We start from the raw sequence: 18,208 nt of genomic DNA, 5'->3' as shown, positions 1-18,208 counted from the left end.
ATGTGATCCTATAATTACCAAAATTGCAGCTGCAATTTACAAGTATGTACAGTCTTATTTCTACTTATATAATTCAAGTATGCATCAATGGAGTTTGTGTGTGTAAGATTTTGCTGTGAAAATTCACTGTATGTAAAGCATTTTAAGGAAAGAGACACATTTTGGTAGTGTTTGGAAGAGAAAGTGTTTCATATGAGTTTCAAACTTCTCATAGTTTATATTATGACAAATTCATGGTAAATACAGCATGTACTGCATTATTATTCTTAATAGTCTGTGCCTAAATTGACAAGGCCTATCAGTTTTATCTCTTTTTCTGTTCCATAGTTAAGAACCAGGACTAAGTGCTGTACACACACAGAAGAAGAACATGGCATTACAATTGTTAATATTAAGCACAGTGACTTAAAAGATTTTGTTTCAGGTTTCTAGATCACAGAAGCAGTGTCATCTCTCCCTGTACTTCCCAAAGAATTCACCATTATACTCCCCACGGACTGGCCAAACATATCTGAGGAAACTCCTCAGCCTTACTTTTTGCATGCTGAGTACATAGGAAGTGCTAAGCTAGTAATAATAAATCATTATTATTGCTGTTATCTGCAAGTAGAAACTCCTAGACAGTCCTCTCTTCTGCATAATTTGTTGAATTAATTTCACTGTCACAAGCATTTTCTTAAAATAGTTTTGATCCATGAGCTCCTGTCCTTCATGGGCACCTAATGTTTAATTTCTATAGCACCTGAAGACAATAAATACTTATCACAGAAAAAGATTTTTCTCCTGCTTTAGTAAGATTGAAGGAATCTTTTGAGACAGAAGAAAGTGGGTGACCTAATCTGAAAAGAAGTTGTCTAGAGATAACCTCATCCCAATTTATCTTTGCAAAACACTTTACAAGGCAGCTGACTGTTCATCTTTTGAAAAGTCAGTAGCAATTTCAAGCTAAGAAGAAAAATTACCAAGCAGAAATTCCTGTAAAGGTCAGTCAACAAACTGAAAATATTACAATGTGATTTCATTGTTCACAGGTATAGGAGGCTGGTTTAATTGCGTTTTAACTACTTCAGGGGCAGTAAAGAGATTGAATTATTAGGCACAAGTATGACTGAATGATGAAAGATTCGGCCTGATAATCTTAAAACTTCTAATTATATTTTCACACCTCTGAATTTTTAAGGTTGATTTTTTGTGGGCTGTGTCTTTTTAAACATTTGGTACATATATTCTCCTTTCCTTGCCACCCCAAGCTAACCAAATCACTGGGGTTGCTAGGGAATTTTTTTTTTTTTTAATAAATAGAAAATCTTGAAGTAGCAGTAAAACATTTAACTTAATTGTCTTCACAAATCCTACTTGATTGCTTCAATAATGACTTCCCTAGGTGCCAATGTTTCAGAGCCTATGTGCCATGGAAGAAACAATTACAGTGTATAAACCTGAGTTTTCTTACTAAAGGAATACATCTTTCATTTTTTATGTGCATATATGACAGTAGAAATATATGTGGCTGCCATATCATCACACATCCTGGAAATAACAGAAAAGGGGACTTAACTGAAAGTAGCAGCTACAAATGTTTTTTGGAGGCCCTGAACACAGTAGTGCAGCTTCATTATACTTACTTTCCAAGCCCAAATATAGGGAGTGTGCTAAAATTTTCAGATCTGTTCACCAGGTCTTCTTTAATGATTCAGTTGCTCCTGATTCTAAAGAGAAACTGACTTGGTTTAAATAGTGGGTTAAATGAGATGGATTGCCATTCATTCAAAGTGTATTTGATAAAGATCTAATTAGGAGGGATGTTGGTGTTGCTTTACAAGATACTGAAGATAATGAAAAAAACTTGAATAGTTCCACTTGGTAGGTGCTGTATCTCCCAAACCACTGCTGTATTCTCTCCTTGTCCTGCCCCTCCCTGGAGAATTCATCATTCTTATTCTTCATCAACTCAGTTTGAGTGGAGATTGCCCTGCAGCCTCTCGCAAGAGCTCTCTTTCCCAATTTTTTTTGCAAAAATGCCTCTCATGCCTTTGGTCTGAGGTGTGTTTGCCATGTGTTAAGATGATCAACGCAGAGGACAAGGAGCAGTGATGCTTCACTGTAACAGTGCTGAGGAGCATTTTACCTTACCTACCACTATATTTATTATACTATTATTATATATACTAATATTATATATACTGACGATACTAATATTGTATATACAGACATCAAAGGACCAAAGAAGGCCCAAGTGAGCTACCTGCCATAATTCTCATAATGAGGCAGGAGGCTCTTAAACAATGGACTTATTGCTCTTCTTGCAAAACTGTTGCATTTCAGAAAGCAACTGATGTAAGCCTACTATGTTCAACAGTTTGCCTGGGCGGAATCACTGATGCTGTTTCTGTACTGGAGGCAGAACGGCTGTGAGAGAGATTCATAGCTTCTTCATATTCCACAGCTATGCAGCCTGAGCACAAACACTGCAAATGTTTGGATTTGATACACAGTTAGAAATGTTCCTCCCCTTGTCACCTTTCATCAGTATGCATCAGCAAGAAAAACAATACAAAACACAACCCAACAAGAAGAGGAAACATTTTCGATTGTTGGAGGAAGGTCGTTCATTTAATAGTAAACTATTGCTTTTAGATGCATGTCAACCTGACAGCCCTCTTATTTTGTGTCTTGCAGTGAGACAGTTAATATCACAGCCTGCCATGAAGTCAAGGGAATGAGAGGGCAACAAAGGACAAAAAATGGGAGTTAGGTTATTGACACCTTTAGAAATCACTTTTTTTTTTCCTGTTATTGTGAAGGTGAAAGAGATAAGTTTCACAGGAAAGAGGCATTCTAGATTTACTCTCTTCCTTCACCCTATAGCTCTGTTCCTTGCTTCTCCCTAACTGCTTTAATAGTTGGTTTGTTGGTAGGTATTATTGGAAAAAAGGGGTAGAAAGAAAAGCATTAAAATAGTTGAACATCAATGTTAACATGGAAAAGGGATGTTCTTGCAAGGAAACAACCTTGAATTATTTGCCCTTACTTTTTTGTTGTTATGCTGTGTTTCAGATGTTAACACATTCCTATTTACAATTTAAATTCCTAATTACACATAACTACAAAAAGGAGGGCTTTGTACAGGGCTTACCAAGTGCGACTGTTGAAGCTTTTTTCATTTTATCCAGTAGTTTGCAAACCCAGGCCAAGCTGAACTTCCCAAGCTGCTATTCCCAAATGCGTGGGGCATTTGCATTATTTAAAATTCTTAGGCACTTCAGCAAGTGCAGATTTTATCTGTTAGTATGAGCCCTGAGATCCAAACTTTACACAATAAAGCTGTTTGTCTGGTACAGTACATCCAAGCCAAGCTGAGCAAGGGCACATGGTGTATATGAACTTTGCACTCTTGAATTCAGTGGAGTATAGAATCGGGACTGAGAGAGATCAGGCCTTTAATGTTTTGAGAAAACCACCTAAGTAATACAGAGTTATTTTATTCCCTCATAGCACTTTGACTTCCTGAGCATTCACATACTTCAATTCTCTTCAATGTATATAACAGTAGCTTGCATTGCCAGTGGTTCTTGATTTAAAAAAAAAAAAAAAAAAAAAAAAAAAAAAAAAAGCTTTTTCATGTCCTGTTTCAGAGTTTAAATTTAGGTTTCAAGTAGCTATAGAGCTATAGAATTCATTTTGCATTGCATGGCTTCTCTGGTCTGTCAATCCCCCTCAGATAGAAATCCAATGGGAAAAGTGTGATTTTAACTTAAATCAAATCACCACTTGATAGAGGTGTTCACCCTTCTGCCATGATACTGTTCTCCACATTCAGTCCCAGCTGCTCTGTCAGTGAAGGTCACCAAGCATGTAGAAAGAAAAAAATCTGACTTTCTTAGTTCTAAATCAAAACTTCTGGGTTCAGAACAGTCAGTTACAAATAGTGATTTCTATTCTAAACTGATTCTTTTAATAATGTATAAGAAGACAATTTTAATCACCATAAAAACAAAAAGGATAAATTTTATAATAATGTTATATTGTGAACTCTGTAGTTCAGCATCATTTAGAAGTCATGTGAAACTGTCTGTTTTAGCAGCTCAAATCTCATTTATCACCTGCTGTGTTTAGAAGACTAACAGACAATTTACTCTGAAGTTTCAGTTTAATAGTGTCTAAGAGACAAAAAATAAACAAAACTAAAAGATGCTAAGGGTTTGAAAAAAAAAAAGATTCAGTAAGGTGAATCCAAATAAACAAAATCAAAGGTCTTCATAGATTATGAAGACTTAATTTCTCATTGCATTAAACAGTTTAACAAAAAAAAGGGGGGTATTTTCAAGGACTAAGAGACTTCCTTCTTTTTATAGTCAGATGTATGTGTTACTCTGCATTTTAAGTTCAGTCAAATATTGTGACTAGTTCTAGGTTTAAACACAGATTAATCAGGGTACAGTTTCACATGTTGAATCAATAAATATATTTCTTGGAAATATATTTCTTGGAAAAAGTATGTCTTGTCTTATATTAGTATACGCCTTGCCTTTAAGTATGCATAAAATAACCATTCTTTGTATTTGCCACATCAAAGAGAAGGCTTTTATTTAAGCAGTCAGAAGTGGATAGTCTCATTAATGGAGGGCTATGCCTAAGTCAGCAAGTCCAGCTGAGAGATCATGGGTAACTGAGTGCTAACATGTCTAAATGGCTTTGGAATTGCCCATTTCCTGCCCCACTGCCTGGTTAGTAATTGACTGTATGAGACCTTAAAGACATCAGAAGTCCCTGAACCCACCTTGTTCTCTCATTTGTGCTAGTGTAAAGTGGGAATGACTTTGTCAAAGTCAGTGGAATTGTACAGGTATAGAGTTGTTAATAAGAATAACTATCTTTATCTTTTCCTATCTTTAAAATGCAAAATGTCAGAGTTAGTAAGAACATAAGAATGTGTACTTCCATGTAACTGGGAGGTTAGACGAATTCCAGCTGGTAACAGATATTTCCATTGAATTATAATCTACTCTCTGGACATGTCTTTTTAAATAAATAAGTTCATTTGAAACCCATGGGAAAAAATTTGAAAGGCAAAACTCAGTTCATCTGTCATGTTTATGGGCTATTAAAAAAAAGCTCTGACCCATTTGTTATGTATTTTTGAATGATAAAATTTGATTTTAAAAGATGACACATTAACATAGCAATTGAATATTAACATCTAATAGTATTTTCAGTTTTAGAATATCTTCCAGAGATTTTACAAATAGTATCAAATTCAGCCTAAGTATTGTCTAATCGTCTTTGCCAAGTTGTTTACAATTTTGTAGATGATTGTATTATTTACCTAAAATTAATCTGTTTCTATTTGTGTTCTTTCAGTAGTGACAGAGGGCAACTGTAGAGTCCCTTTGTTGACTCTACAGTTGTCTGTGTAAGGAAACATTGGAATTCTGGTTAGCTGTCCTGGAGGTTTATCACCCTACTAACTATTGCTTTGCTGCCACACAGTTTAATAATCATGCATTGCATTTTGCCTGTCTTTGAAAACTAAGTAATGTATTATTCCAAAATGGTTAAAGACAGGGAGTCAAGAGAGCATGCTAATAAAGTACTATGCACACAGAAAGGAATCTTAGAATAACCGTAATGCCTAAATCCCCCAAAGTAGTCAGATGTTTGACTCCTGTTGAAATAATAACCTAATATATAACCTTCTCAGTCAAACCCTTGAAATCTACAGGTGTTAAACTGTTAAACATGTCACAGATCTGGCCTTACATCCTCATGTGCTGTTGTAGGTAAGAAAACATTGTCATATGTATTTTCAGACCACAATGTATCAACAACAAGGTTTCAAGTTAGATTAGTGCAAGAAATTCTTCTGTGAATATATTCATATAAAGGTCACTACATCCAAATGTGGCAAGTTACGTTTTTTTCCAACTTTCTCTTTGTGACCTCATCACTTCTGCAAAAGTCTGCTACCTGCTTTAGTCTATGAAGAGATAAAATATTTACAGCAATTGGCATGATTAAAAACACCAAAGAAAGGACTTTGCACAATCATTCACTTTAAAAGTAGCATTTATTCTGCCCCCCTCCCCTCTTTATGTTTTGTTACTGAGCAGAGCTCAGGAAAAGAGGCAAATACATAGTGCTCAGCCAGCAGAATTGAAGGAGGGAATAACAGGCTACTTAACTGAGCTGGCTTCACTGTGGGTAGTGTGAATTTTGGTGTCATTAGCCCTGTCTGTTTTTCCTGGAAACGTGAGAATGTAAAGAAGAAAATGGTGATGGCAACCTACAGCAGTTCAGAGATGTGGAAGGAGCATTTTGTGGGTGCACTAACAGTCGTAAATACCTGATTCTGTGGAACAGCAACCAAGTGAGCTATTGTCAGAGGCTAGGAAAAACTTAGTTTGGTTGCTAGTAGCTTAAAACCAACGTGTTACATGCACCAGATTTGTATAAGAGGGGTATGGATTATGTTATTCATTGCCTTTCTCTTGCAAAACACATTATGCTGTTCAAGTAACGAAGTGCAGGTAACAGAAGTAGAAAGCAGACAGGTTAATCAAAAGACAAATGAAGTGCACACAACCAAACAAGGAGATTCAGATTTCCTGTATTTCTCCTGATGATCATAGCTCTAATGATCATACCTCAGCTCGTCTTTCCAGATGCAAGTAAAACCTTGATTTAGACCACTATGTCTATTGCTTCTTTCTTACTGCCTTCTGTCACAGAAGATACTGTCAAATTTTATGGCAAGGGAAGTGCTTGACTCCACAGAACACTGAGCTAATGAGTGGATAAAGTATTTTCTGATAGTATTTTTGGCAAGATGATGAAAAAGTCGTACAAAACCCAAGAAATGATATCACAACTTGTTAATCGATCTAGAGGCCTATTGATTTCTTTCCCTGTCTCCACCCTATGTCAATTTTTATTGACAGCTTAACTAAAGTTAGAACACCCACTGATGAAGCTAGTACATGATAAATGAGACTTATTTCAAAAAGGAAGTAAACTCAGAACAGCAAAGGAGTAGAAATTTAGGTTTGTTTGCTTGTTTTAAGTTCTTTATATTCATGCAGTGTTTTCACAGCTTTAGTCGGGGTAACAGACAAATGAACAACTATCACAGTGTCCAGGACCAACCAAGGCTAGATAATTATTAATATACTTTTCGCAAGCCAGTTGATTTGAGGTGGAAAGGTGAAGTCATAATGGGGCTTTTAGTTTGATAACTAAGTATAAATAGCTTTTCTGCTTTTAATAAAATAAAAATCCTCAGGAAAATTAATTTTGAACCAGAAACACTGGGGTTTGGGTTTGATTTAGTTTCTGGTTTAATCTTCTCTAAAATAGGGCTTTTCCTTTTTTAAAAAATACATTAATTTATAAACAAAAAGCAAGTAACTCTGTGAGCCCCCAGAGCTGACACCTGCTTTCCTATGGATTTTCATCTTCCAGGTTAACTTCACATTTAAGAAAGCACTGACATTAATTGAGACTTTTAATATTTATTTGGGGTCTTGCTTTGTGACAGAAGCCTTTTCATTAACGAGAACCATTATAAGGTTTCTTTCCTTCCCCACATCCACACATTCAGTTTTTAAGTATGGGGACTGAATTGTCTCTTTGAGACTTCGCCTTTGTCAAATTTGGTTTAAATTGCCAAAAGAATCAAAAATTAAAGCAGAATACACAAAAAATGGAGTCACACAAACCTAGTTTTCCCAAGCACCAAGCTAAAAATACACAGGTTAATTTGAAATGAAGTAAAAAATTTCAGTCTTAATTTAAGTTCAGTTTTTCACTCATTTTGACAAAAAAATGTGCTGAGGTCTAATGTCGCATATATTTTAATAGCTTATGTTGGTTTTGCCAACAACGTTTTTGGTTTTCTTATGGGAGACTGTCTTTCTTCCTAAAATTCTAAACACAGAGTCAGTTATAATCAACTGGTACAAGTGTTAAATGATTGAAAAATACAAGTTCTCGCCAGCCTAGTATTCATGCTCTCTACTGAATGCAAAGATCAGATGAGGGAGTGAAACTCCACATAGACTGGAGAAAGTTGAGAAAATTCATGCAGCGGAGGATTTTGAAAAAGAACTTCAGGCTCTGCTGCAATTCGATTATCAAAATCCTCTCCACTTCCTGTTCTTCTGCAGGTTTTTGGACTGCTGCCTCTATCTGAAAAGTTTTTAGCAATGGTTCCATTGTCTGTGCACTCAAATGATAGGAACAAAGCATAAAATGATGAAACTTCAAATAAGATCTGGTTAATACATTTACATCTATTTTTGCCCTTGCCTAATACATCTGAAAGGTTTAATTAAAACACATAGCTAATACCAGCTTTATAATAAATACAGGAAATAAGATTCCCATCATTAGTGTGAGACTCTTAAAAAAAAGATCAAAAGAAAGCGGTCTGAAAGTCTGTCTCAAAATGGAAAAACATCCTATTAATCAGTCTTACTGGGTAATGCATAGATACTTACCAGAGAAGCTTAGAAAATCCTTGCTTGTGAAAGTGCTCAGGTTGACTTTAACAGGCTTGTTTTCAGAAATAAAGTTTGCGGGTCACAGAGGACAGCTCTTACTTGTCAGTTAAGTGTATTATTCCTTGCATTATTAATTGGCATTATTACATATAGTATTCATGTAAGTCATGTACAGAGGTTTCTGTGTTGAGTATCCCTAGCCTGTTGTGACCATGATTCATGCTGTGCTTTGTGGCTTTCCTCACCTGTGTTTCTGTCTAAGATATGATAGCCTCAGTCTGATGCTTAATAAGTTTCAAGATTTGTTTGTGAATGATTAATTATTGTCTCTCTTCAGGGATTCCAGGCCAAGTATTTTTATATGCTAATGCATTCTTCACAGATATTTCTAGTCTAGTTTAAAGGTTACAGCACTAACTTTGAATATTATCGTTTCCTCAAGGGTTAAATAAGCTGAATCTACACACTTTCTCAATGTTCTGTCTTTTTTTCAGGAGAAAGACCATTCCCACCTTATCAGAAAGCAAATATGCATCACTGTGTGCAATACTTAAGACTGAATGGATAATTGCTTCAATTTAGGTGACTGTTCGATAATGTCATTTGCAGAATTGCAAATCATTTCAGTACTGAATGGGTGTTAAGAAGAAATTAGAGGTGTGATTCTCATTTGAGATGTACTCTGGGTGTATGCATGAAGCTTGATCAAACCTGTTCTGCAGAAAGGTGGTCAGTCTTTCTAATTTCAGTTTCGTGGACTTCTTCCTCAGATTTTGGAGTGGCTACAACACTGTAGAAATTGGAGTCTCTAAAACTCAGAGAAAAGGTGATGATGCATAGCGTCTCTGAATTCAGTTCCTGTAACACTATTTTTTAAAGACATTTTGGCTTAGATTGAAACATTCTCTGTTTCATTTACTGTATGAACATAACCTAATGAACAACTCCCATCTACTTCTCTGTACATCCACGTTCTTCATTCTTCCTCTGCCCTCAGGTAGCTTCTCCCTGCTTAGTTAGATCCATATCAACGCTTGCAATTGTAATCATATTCATTTCTTGACTGCAGATGTGTGCTCTTTTTGACTTACAGTTATATGATTGGGATTTAAAATCAGTTGTGTTCCTTCTCAGAAGCTGTTTAGCACTAGTAAGGTCATGTTCTTTGTGCACGATGGATGACTGAAAAAGTTGTAAGTTTTAAATAGAATTTGTCATTTGGTAACTACCAGAAAAGAACCGACCTCATATAATAATCTTTCCTCATACTCCTTTCTTTTAAAACAAGTAACTATCAGAAGCATTTAAATAATAGTTTCTTATTACTCACAGAATCAATATTGCACTAAGATGCATTTATTTAACAATTGTTTTATTCCACCATTTGTATTATGCTACAAGATCCTTATGATTAAACCCTATGCATATATATAACTGGTATGGATGCTAAGAACAATGTTACCACTTGAACAATAAAATGCTAAGAAACATCAAAGGAGCTACAGTTTTAGCCAGTGCAGTTTTCTAGTTCTGTTGCCGTACTTATACAATCACTATGTGGCAAAAAGGACTCTAGATGTAGCCATTTTAACAGGAATTTCTTTTGAGATTTTCTGTTCATATTATTCCAGCACATGTGAGAGTTTTACCAATAAAATCTGACTTACTAACTTGGAAGTTGGCCCTGTTTTGGGTAGGAGGTTGGACTGGATAACTGGCAGAGATCCCTTCCAACCAAAATGTTTCTGTGATTTTATCAGATTAAAGAATCAGCTTTCCTTACTACTACAAACACTAAAGCAAGTTCCTTCAAGTAATTAAAGAATCTCTAAACTCCTTCTCATCATAAAACAACAACAAAGAAATAAAAAACAATGTTCTTTGCAGAATTTTGAGTAATAATTTTAAGCACATGCTGCTTTTCATAATGTATAAGCATTATCTGAGATAAACTGAAATGGAGTGGCTGTTAAGGGAATCATCCAAATGATTTCCTAACCATTTGAGATACATACATGAATATATACATACATATATATATACACACACACATATGCATGTATCTCCTCATTTGTTAAAGTTAACCATTTTCTAAAGTGAAGGGTTGTTTGGAAACAAGCGCTAACTGAAGTAGATCAACACAATGAGAATTTGCTGACCAAGAAATAATAAAAGGGGGGGGGGGACTGTGTGGGCTGAGGAATTGTAGTTAGAGAAATAAAATGTTTCCCAAGATTACTATACTTAACTTTTTTTTTATACTCAGTGTAGAGAATTCCACCTCTGTTGATTTGCTGCCAACAGTGTTCTTGCCATTTCAGCATCTGGAAGGCTGGCTGTTAAATAATCAATATTTATTATTAAGTACAGGGCAGCATTTACTAAACTCCCTTGGAGAGTTTTCTAACATACCTTAGAAATCACTTTGTTAATGAAAATTCTCTGTGCTGCTTTTCAAAATTGTTCAGCATATTTGCAGAGGAAAGGGGCAGGGAAGAGACATTTCTGGTTTCATACATCTTAAAATTAGCCAGACAAAATAAATATTGCTTAGCAAGTCAACAACTTGAAATTAGTGTAAAATGTTATGATATACCTTTCTTAATGTTCTTCTACTATTTTCTTTTTTTAAAAAAAACAGTCATTTTGAGGATTGATCCAGTACCAGCTGAAGTCAGTGGGAAAATTCCCATTTCCTTTTTTTTGAGGGGTACACACTAAAGTATTTGGACTTAGATTTCAAGACATACTATGTTGTATGTGAATAGTTCTGAGTTCTTTCTCTGTTTTTTTGTTGTAGATAATTAACTATTTAAACTTGACCCACTTCTCCCTTTCTAGATACAATCTCATACTTCAGTTTTGACTGATGTTAAAAGAACTACTGTTCCTTTTAATTTCTGTACTCAAATGAAAAATTCGAGCATTTCATCTTTATTCTTGCATAAACAGATTTTATTTAGAGAAAAAATAAGCATATTCTAGCTATCTGCCACCAGAGGCAGATGACTGACTTTCTATTGTCACGGAAATATTAATCTTAACTTTTATAAAACCTCATTCCAAAACATGTCTATAATACTTGCCATGTCCATTTCTTTTATAAAACTGAAAAATAAAGGGTTGTCTGCACAGTCAAAGGAGACATTCAGAGTACGCCATGGTTGCACTGGCTCTGAAACAATTTTCTCTATCCAATTAAATATTTCACTGGTTTTGGGCAAAGTCTGGACTTGATCTTAATTATATAGGATCTTGTAATAAATGTTGCTTTAGCCTATGGAAAATACCTTTAGACTTCAGTCAAAATTTCTGTCCCTGTCTTTTGTTTACAGTTATGCAAATAAAATTATTTCCCATGTAGATACAAATTGACTTAAGGTTCTAAATTTGTAATATCTGTGAGTTAGCCCTTAGACTTGTTCTTTAACTTATGTCAGCTAGCACTGAGGCTCCTTGAGAATCCCGTTGTTTATCCCTAAATAAAAATAATTTAGGTAATTTAAGAGGAATGGATAGAGATGGAGAAGGTTGCGTGTCTGGAATTCTTGAATAAATTCCTTATTTAATCAGCACCTTTCAACTGGTTATGGTGAAGCAAATTTTCCCTTTATTGTACCTGCCTTACCCAAATAAAGCTATTCTGTGCTGTTACTTGACAGTATATGAGCAGAAGTGCTCTAAGGAATTAGCTAAAGGTAGAGCTCACTGAAGTGTGAGGAATACCACTGTGTTAATGCTGAATGTTGGAAAAACCCAACAAACAATAATTTACCTAATACTTTTTGGAGGAGAGAAGCAGCAAATTGAACCCTAGACCTTCTTCAGAATGAGTGTAATGAGAAGAATAGAGAGGAAAGAATTTTGTCCTTCGTCACAGTAAATCCTACCCATTAGTGCTTATGCACTTGGGAATTAGGCGGCCTCTTTGGTCTTCACCTGTATTACAGCAAGCCATACAGAGATAACACTGCAGAGAGCCCAACAGTCTTGCTAAATGCCTGACAGACAAGACTGACCACCTCCTGACCCATGCTTTGACTCTTTTTGCAACAAGGGAATATTTAAGGTGAGGAACGTGGCATTTGCTGTAAATCCCAGAAGGAGAAGGCCAGAAGTGTGTAATTGTGTACTTACGAAAAATCCAAAAGATTTAGTAACTTCATTGAGATCTGAAACTTTTAAGAGCTTTACTGATGCTGCAGTAGTCAAGATACCCTTTAAATCGGTCTTGTAGAACTGTGATGAGAAGCAATCAGCTAAGGCACAAAGTATGCCCACCTGTACTTTACTGAGATAGTTGATAGATTTTGAAGAAGAATAACAAATCAATAAAATCCCTGGTGTTATTTTACTTAGATCTTAAAAATGAATTATTTAGCCCAGTTGTGGGGTCAAAGAGTATTTTGCAGTATTCTTCTATGCATTTATGCAGATTTGGAGGGTTTTTTGGAAGGAGAAGTGGAGAAATTTACACTGATTTAATTGGTTAGTTGGCTTATCTTCACATGTGAGGCAGCAAGCTTCAGAATCAAGATTTTGATTAGAGGGGTCTAGCTGGGAAAACAAAGCAGTTGGGGTAGTGTAAAACTGCACTGGTAATTGTAAAGTTTTAGCAAATATAGGTCCACTTTTATGTAGGATCATGTGTTACTGTTTATGGATGGAGGTCATGGTTACTGCAGAGACATTGTTCAGTTTAAGTGCTCCATTATAGGTACATTTGCCTTCTTTCCTACTCTCAAGGGTGGAACACTGGGGCTAATCATTTTTAGCCTGCATCCTCTGGTTAAAGTCTTCTATTTTAAAAATGTGCTTACATGACAATCCCAGTTGAATTTGCCACGAGTAGGACAATTTCCACTGGGAACTTTTGTTAATTCGAGTGACTCATAACAGTTCATTCAAAACAATGGTAGTGTTTATTCACCCGAAAGAGCATACAAAGGCCTGGTCACCAGAGAGTTATGTTAACTTTCCCTGTCTTCTGAAAGTTTAGGAAGGTTCATCTTGACCCAGATACCTTAAGTTCAGGGCTCGGAGACGTAGTTTGGCTGCGTTTCTCTCTATCAAGTTTGCTTGAAAATGGCCGTGCAACCTATTCTTTCCTTCCCACTTTGGGATTTTTACATCTAGCAGTCTAATGTCCCTGCAAGATGTAGCACAATCCATTTTTGCCAACTTTGTCAAAAATAGAGAGTAATATAATTTAGGAACATATACACAATAGTTGATAAATAAGCAATCAACTTCAATTTCTTATCAGGGTATTTATCAGTAAACTAAATCTAGAATTAAGAGTCTTTAGTGAAGCTGAAAATTTTAAAAGTCTTAGACACTATTTAAATTGCTATGATTATTGTAATGACATTCATTTTAGTGAGGAGAATGTACAGACAGATGTCAGGATATTTTTCAGGTACTTTAACTAGAAACTGCTGAAATTTTCTAGACATTTTCTAATACAAATTTGTGTAACAGAAGGGCTTAGAGGGAATCAAATATCTGTTCTTTGCACAGTGTTCACTGAATTTAAAACAGATCGGCCATGAAGTTCACTGAGGGAAAGTGGCAACTGTTTTCTCATACAGAATTGATTCAAACTTCTAAGTGGGAGTCCAGCTTTGTTGCTTGTTTTATTGCCCTCTGCCCCCATCTTCTCTTTTTCTGTTTGCCTTCAGAAAGTCAAAAAAAAAAATTGGAAATGAGATTTGCCACTGATTTCTAAGAAACTAAGATATGGTCCTTTTCAAAACAGTGCAAAACTAATACTCCACTTCCCAAGATACCAAGTTAGAGTTGCCGCTCTAATAGGTCAGAGTCATGGTGCCATGTACTCAGGTGTAGTAACCCTCTCATGACTACTGCTACAGAGAGCCAGGACGCTGAAGTACTTTATTTGTGTTTTTATTCTTGGCTGTGTTTCTGGCACAAGGGACTGACATACAGAGATTTGCTATTCTGACTCGGAGCTCTTCAAAATTTTTTCAATCTGCTGGATCCACTGTTCCACAAATTTCAGTTTTGGAAATGTAATTAAACCTAATTCACAAATGCCGGGACATGTACATTCATTCAAGAGGCTCTGTGCTTCTTATCTTAAGCTACATTAGGAAGTCAGGACACCTCTGATTGATTAAGTTTTTCTCATGCTGGAACCATATTGACAGCAGTATGTGCCATGCCATCAGTTCATCTTCTACTACCACATGATCCTTTGTGCCATCCTTAATATACTTTCTTTGGCTCCATTATTACATTTGCTTTTTCTTTAATTTTGTGCCCTGAAGTATTAAAGATGCCAGATTTAAAAGTATGACTGATGATAGCAAATACAAACCTCAAAAATGTCTGTCTTGTAGGCAGCTTAGCACTTTTTTGGTGTTAAAAAAAACTAGCGCCACCACCTATTTTTCTTCCTTCTTTTGGATGAACTCAACTTTCTTTAAAAGGTGGCACTTTTAAAGTGTGGTGAATAATTTCACCATATTTTTTTGTAATAAACGAAAGTGCTTACCCCTCACCCAAATCTATCCACAACTGAAGAAAATGGGATTTCAAATATGTTGTATCTAGACTTATCTTACTGCAAAACAATACTTTCTACTTTAAGTGGTGTATTTGTTTAAGTTAACTTGATAAAAGCCAGAAGTGGTGACAAGATGATTTAATACAACTCTTGCTAACAAGGTGCAGACATTGCTAGTGTGTCAAAACAATATTGCTAGAGGCATTCTGGCATCAGACCGGACTGATAACTACAATACAGTGTCACAGCCTTTTGACATCTGTTCTTGGATGCTACTGATTAAGGGGAGCTTGAGTTAGTGGGGAATTTTTTGCTTTTTCTTTTCCAGATATTTTGATTCAAGCACCATTTTTTTTCTCCCCAAAACAAAGATACATATTTTAAAATGAATACAAATGAAAAGCTAAAAGTCTAGATCAGAACTAGATGTGGAATGGAATTTTAGATTTTTTCTTCTACAGTTGCACTGTTGCCTCTCTTTCCTGATCTGCCTCCCACCTATAATCCACACTTGTTACAGGAATTTTGGGGTATGTACCCTGTATCTTTGTCCATCTCCTTCAGGAAATGTTTACAGTATATGAGCAAAAAACACAGGACTTACATGGGAATAATTAGTCTTATCATTGCAATTGAAGTAAAATGGCATTTGCTGAATAAAAAATATCCATTTATGAAGACTCTGTGAGACTTGAATTCTGTTCCCTTGAGATTAGAAACCTATTGCACTTAACCACCAATGCTGTGCGAAACGTTCAATTTTGATCTGAAATGCATAGGGCAATTTAATTTTAAACTGTTCTTTAATCTATTTCAGTTATATTCACTGTGTTGATATTGTCCAAGGATTCCTCCTATAAACAAAGAATTTGAACCTGACTAAACCTTCTAACTTTACTTTTCATCAAGTGCTTACAGAGAATACTTTTTCAGAAAGTTGCTACTTAGTTTGTATGCTTTATATTAAGGTTTCAAAATACATAAGCATTACAAATAGAATCAGTGTTAAAAAGTTGTTTGAATGTATATGAAACTGCATGTGTTTACAGATAGCATACAGAATCATTTGAAAGAACTCTAGAAGCTGAAATTATGCAGAATTATTAAGGATTTATGCTATTAAGGATTTCTTCTTTTTCAAGTAGGATTGCTACGTTAAGTTTTTCTTTTGTTTTTTTTTTTTTTGGTGTGTGAGACTGCGAGAGAGAGAGTTGTGTTAAATGGGAAGGAAGTTTCCTGTCTGCCAGAGGTTCTGAATAAAAGCTTGAAGCCCTGAGATTCCTGAGGAATATTTGTTCTGCGTGTCGTTAGTTCTTCTCCTTCCGGGAATGGCATAGATAGGTAATAGCCAATTTCAGGAAACAGCCAGTTTCACATATGTGCTTATGTAGACATCTATTATTCCTGGTGATAAGCCCTTGCTCCTGCTGAGCTAGAACAGTAGGTGTTAGAGCTACAATGATGCCTTACATATATTAGGCTGTTCAAAGCTTTGCTTTAACATGCCAGTGCTGCTTGAAACTGAGCACAATCGCTTCTGACTAGAGCTGTTTATGCATGCCTTGTGATTCAAGTGCCAAAGTGTAGATAGCTAGTGCTGTGTCAAACACATTAGTTTAACCACAGTATCCACTATGGCCATGGCAAATATGATGTGGGAGGTCCATACTCTTCTAGAGCAACAGCTGGAGATCAGATAGGATACTTAGGTGTCTGAAGTGTCACTAGACACTTACTCTAGGCATCTGAATTATTCCTCAAAACTTGTTCAGAACTAACTCAGGAATCTGTATTAGACATGTGTAAATTATAACTCTTAACTAGCCACCTCAGTGGATAGAAATGCAAAAATTATTTTAAACCAGTGTAGACCAAAAACGATCCATGCATTGTGAAAGTCTATGAGGAAATGAAACCAGAGCGGGATTTTTTTTTTTAATTATTTCCTCAGTTGAGACATGGTGGCTGACACATGGTAGCTTTTATGTTGGTGTGGCTTATTTTCAAGTGTGGGTGGATTTATGTTTGAAATTGGTGGGATATCGGTTACAGCAGATTATCTAGTTCCAGATGTTGCATCAGTAGTCATATGTTTTAAAGGTAACTCTTGATATTGTCAAAGGGCTTATTCATCTTGGTTTGCCATGCTCATTTGTGTTTACATATATGTGAAATGTCCTATTTCAACGTGATGCTACATACTTGTATTTTAAAGCTTTGTATACATCTAATTACAGAACCAAATGCAAAAGGTGTGACAGTTGTATGGCCTAAAAAAAACAAAAGAAAGGGGCTCTTTGCTTGTACTCTTCACTTATCCATTCAAGCATTTTAACTGGCAGACTCCTTCTAATCCCCTGAGAGCACCTGGAGGGGTGCCTGTAGAAAACCAAAGGGATGGTGGGAAGATATGACACTGGGGCAAGATCTGAACACAGACAAATGAAATCTGTCAGCCAGCTCCTCAAAGGCTGCCACAGTTCTTATCACTGCTTGGTTGAGCTGGCTTGATACACAGACTTACTGTATTATTCAGCTGGTTTGATTTTCCTTTTTATGACAACCTTACCCTGGAGACCATCCATCTCTTTGCAGTCTTGGAGAACAACTATAACTGAACAATATTTCAATATAATTTATAATCCTATACTGTAAACAGAAGTGATGGTTCCTTCTAAACACTGTTAAGAATTCTAATAGGTACATTTGGACCCTTTTTTTTGGGGGGGGGGGGGCGGCTGGGAAATACTCAGGAATTGGGAATTTTTTATACCTCAGCTAAATAAGTCTTATAGCAAAATAGGTATGAAAAACCCTGACAAAAACAGGAAAATTTTCAGAATGTTTCTCGGCAGTTAATGATGCATGTGAACAACTACAGCTGCAACAAATTATTTGCCAAAAATTTAAATAGTAGTTTTTATTACCAGCTTTCTGGATAATGTCCTGGAATGAAGGGCTTAGGGGTGAAAAGTTGGGCTCAAGTGAAATACCGTAATCTAAAAGCGATCCAAGACTCCAGTAACTAAATTTGGATCCTAAAATCTACACTTTAAATAAAAGCTCCATAAAAATGTAAAGTATAATGGTTATATTACTGAAATAGCAGTTTACTTAGGATACACTGCCTTGTATTTTACTTTCTCATTTGCATCAGGAAAAAGTGAGGGTAAGTGTTAGA

Source organism: Dromaius novaehollandiae, chromosome 13 (assembly GCF_036370855.1).
Source record: "Dromaius novaehollandiae isolate bDroNov1 chromosome 13, bDroNov1.hap1, whole genome shotgun sequence".
In the NCBI taxonomy this organism is placed as follows: Eukaryota; Metazoa; Chordata; class Aves; order Casuariiformes; family Dromaiidae; genus Dromaius; species Dromaius novaehollandiae.
This window is presented reverse-complemented; position numbering follows the sequence as displayed.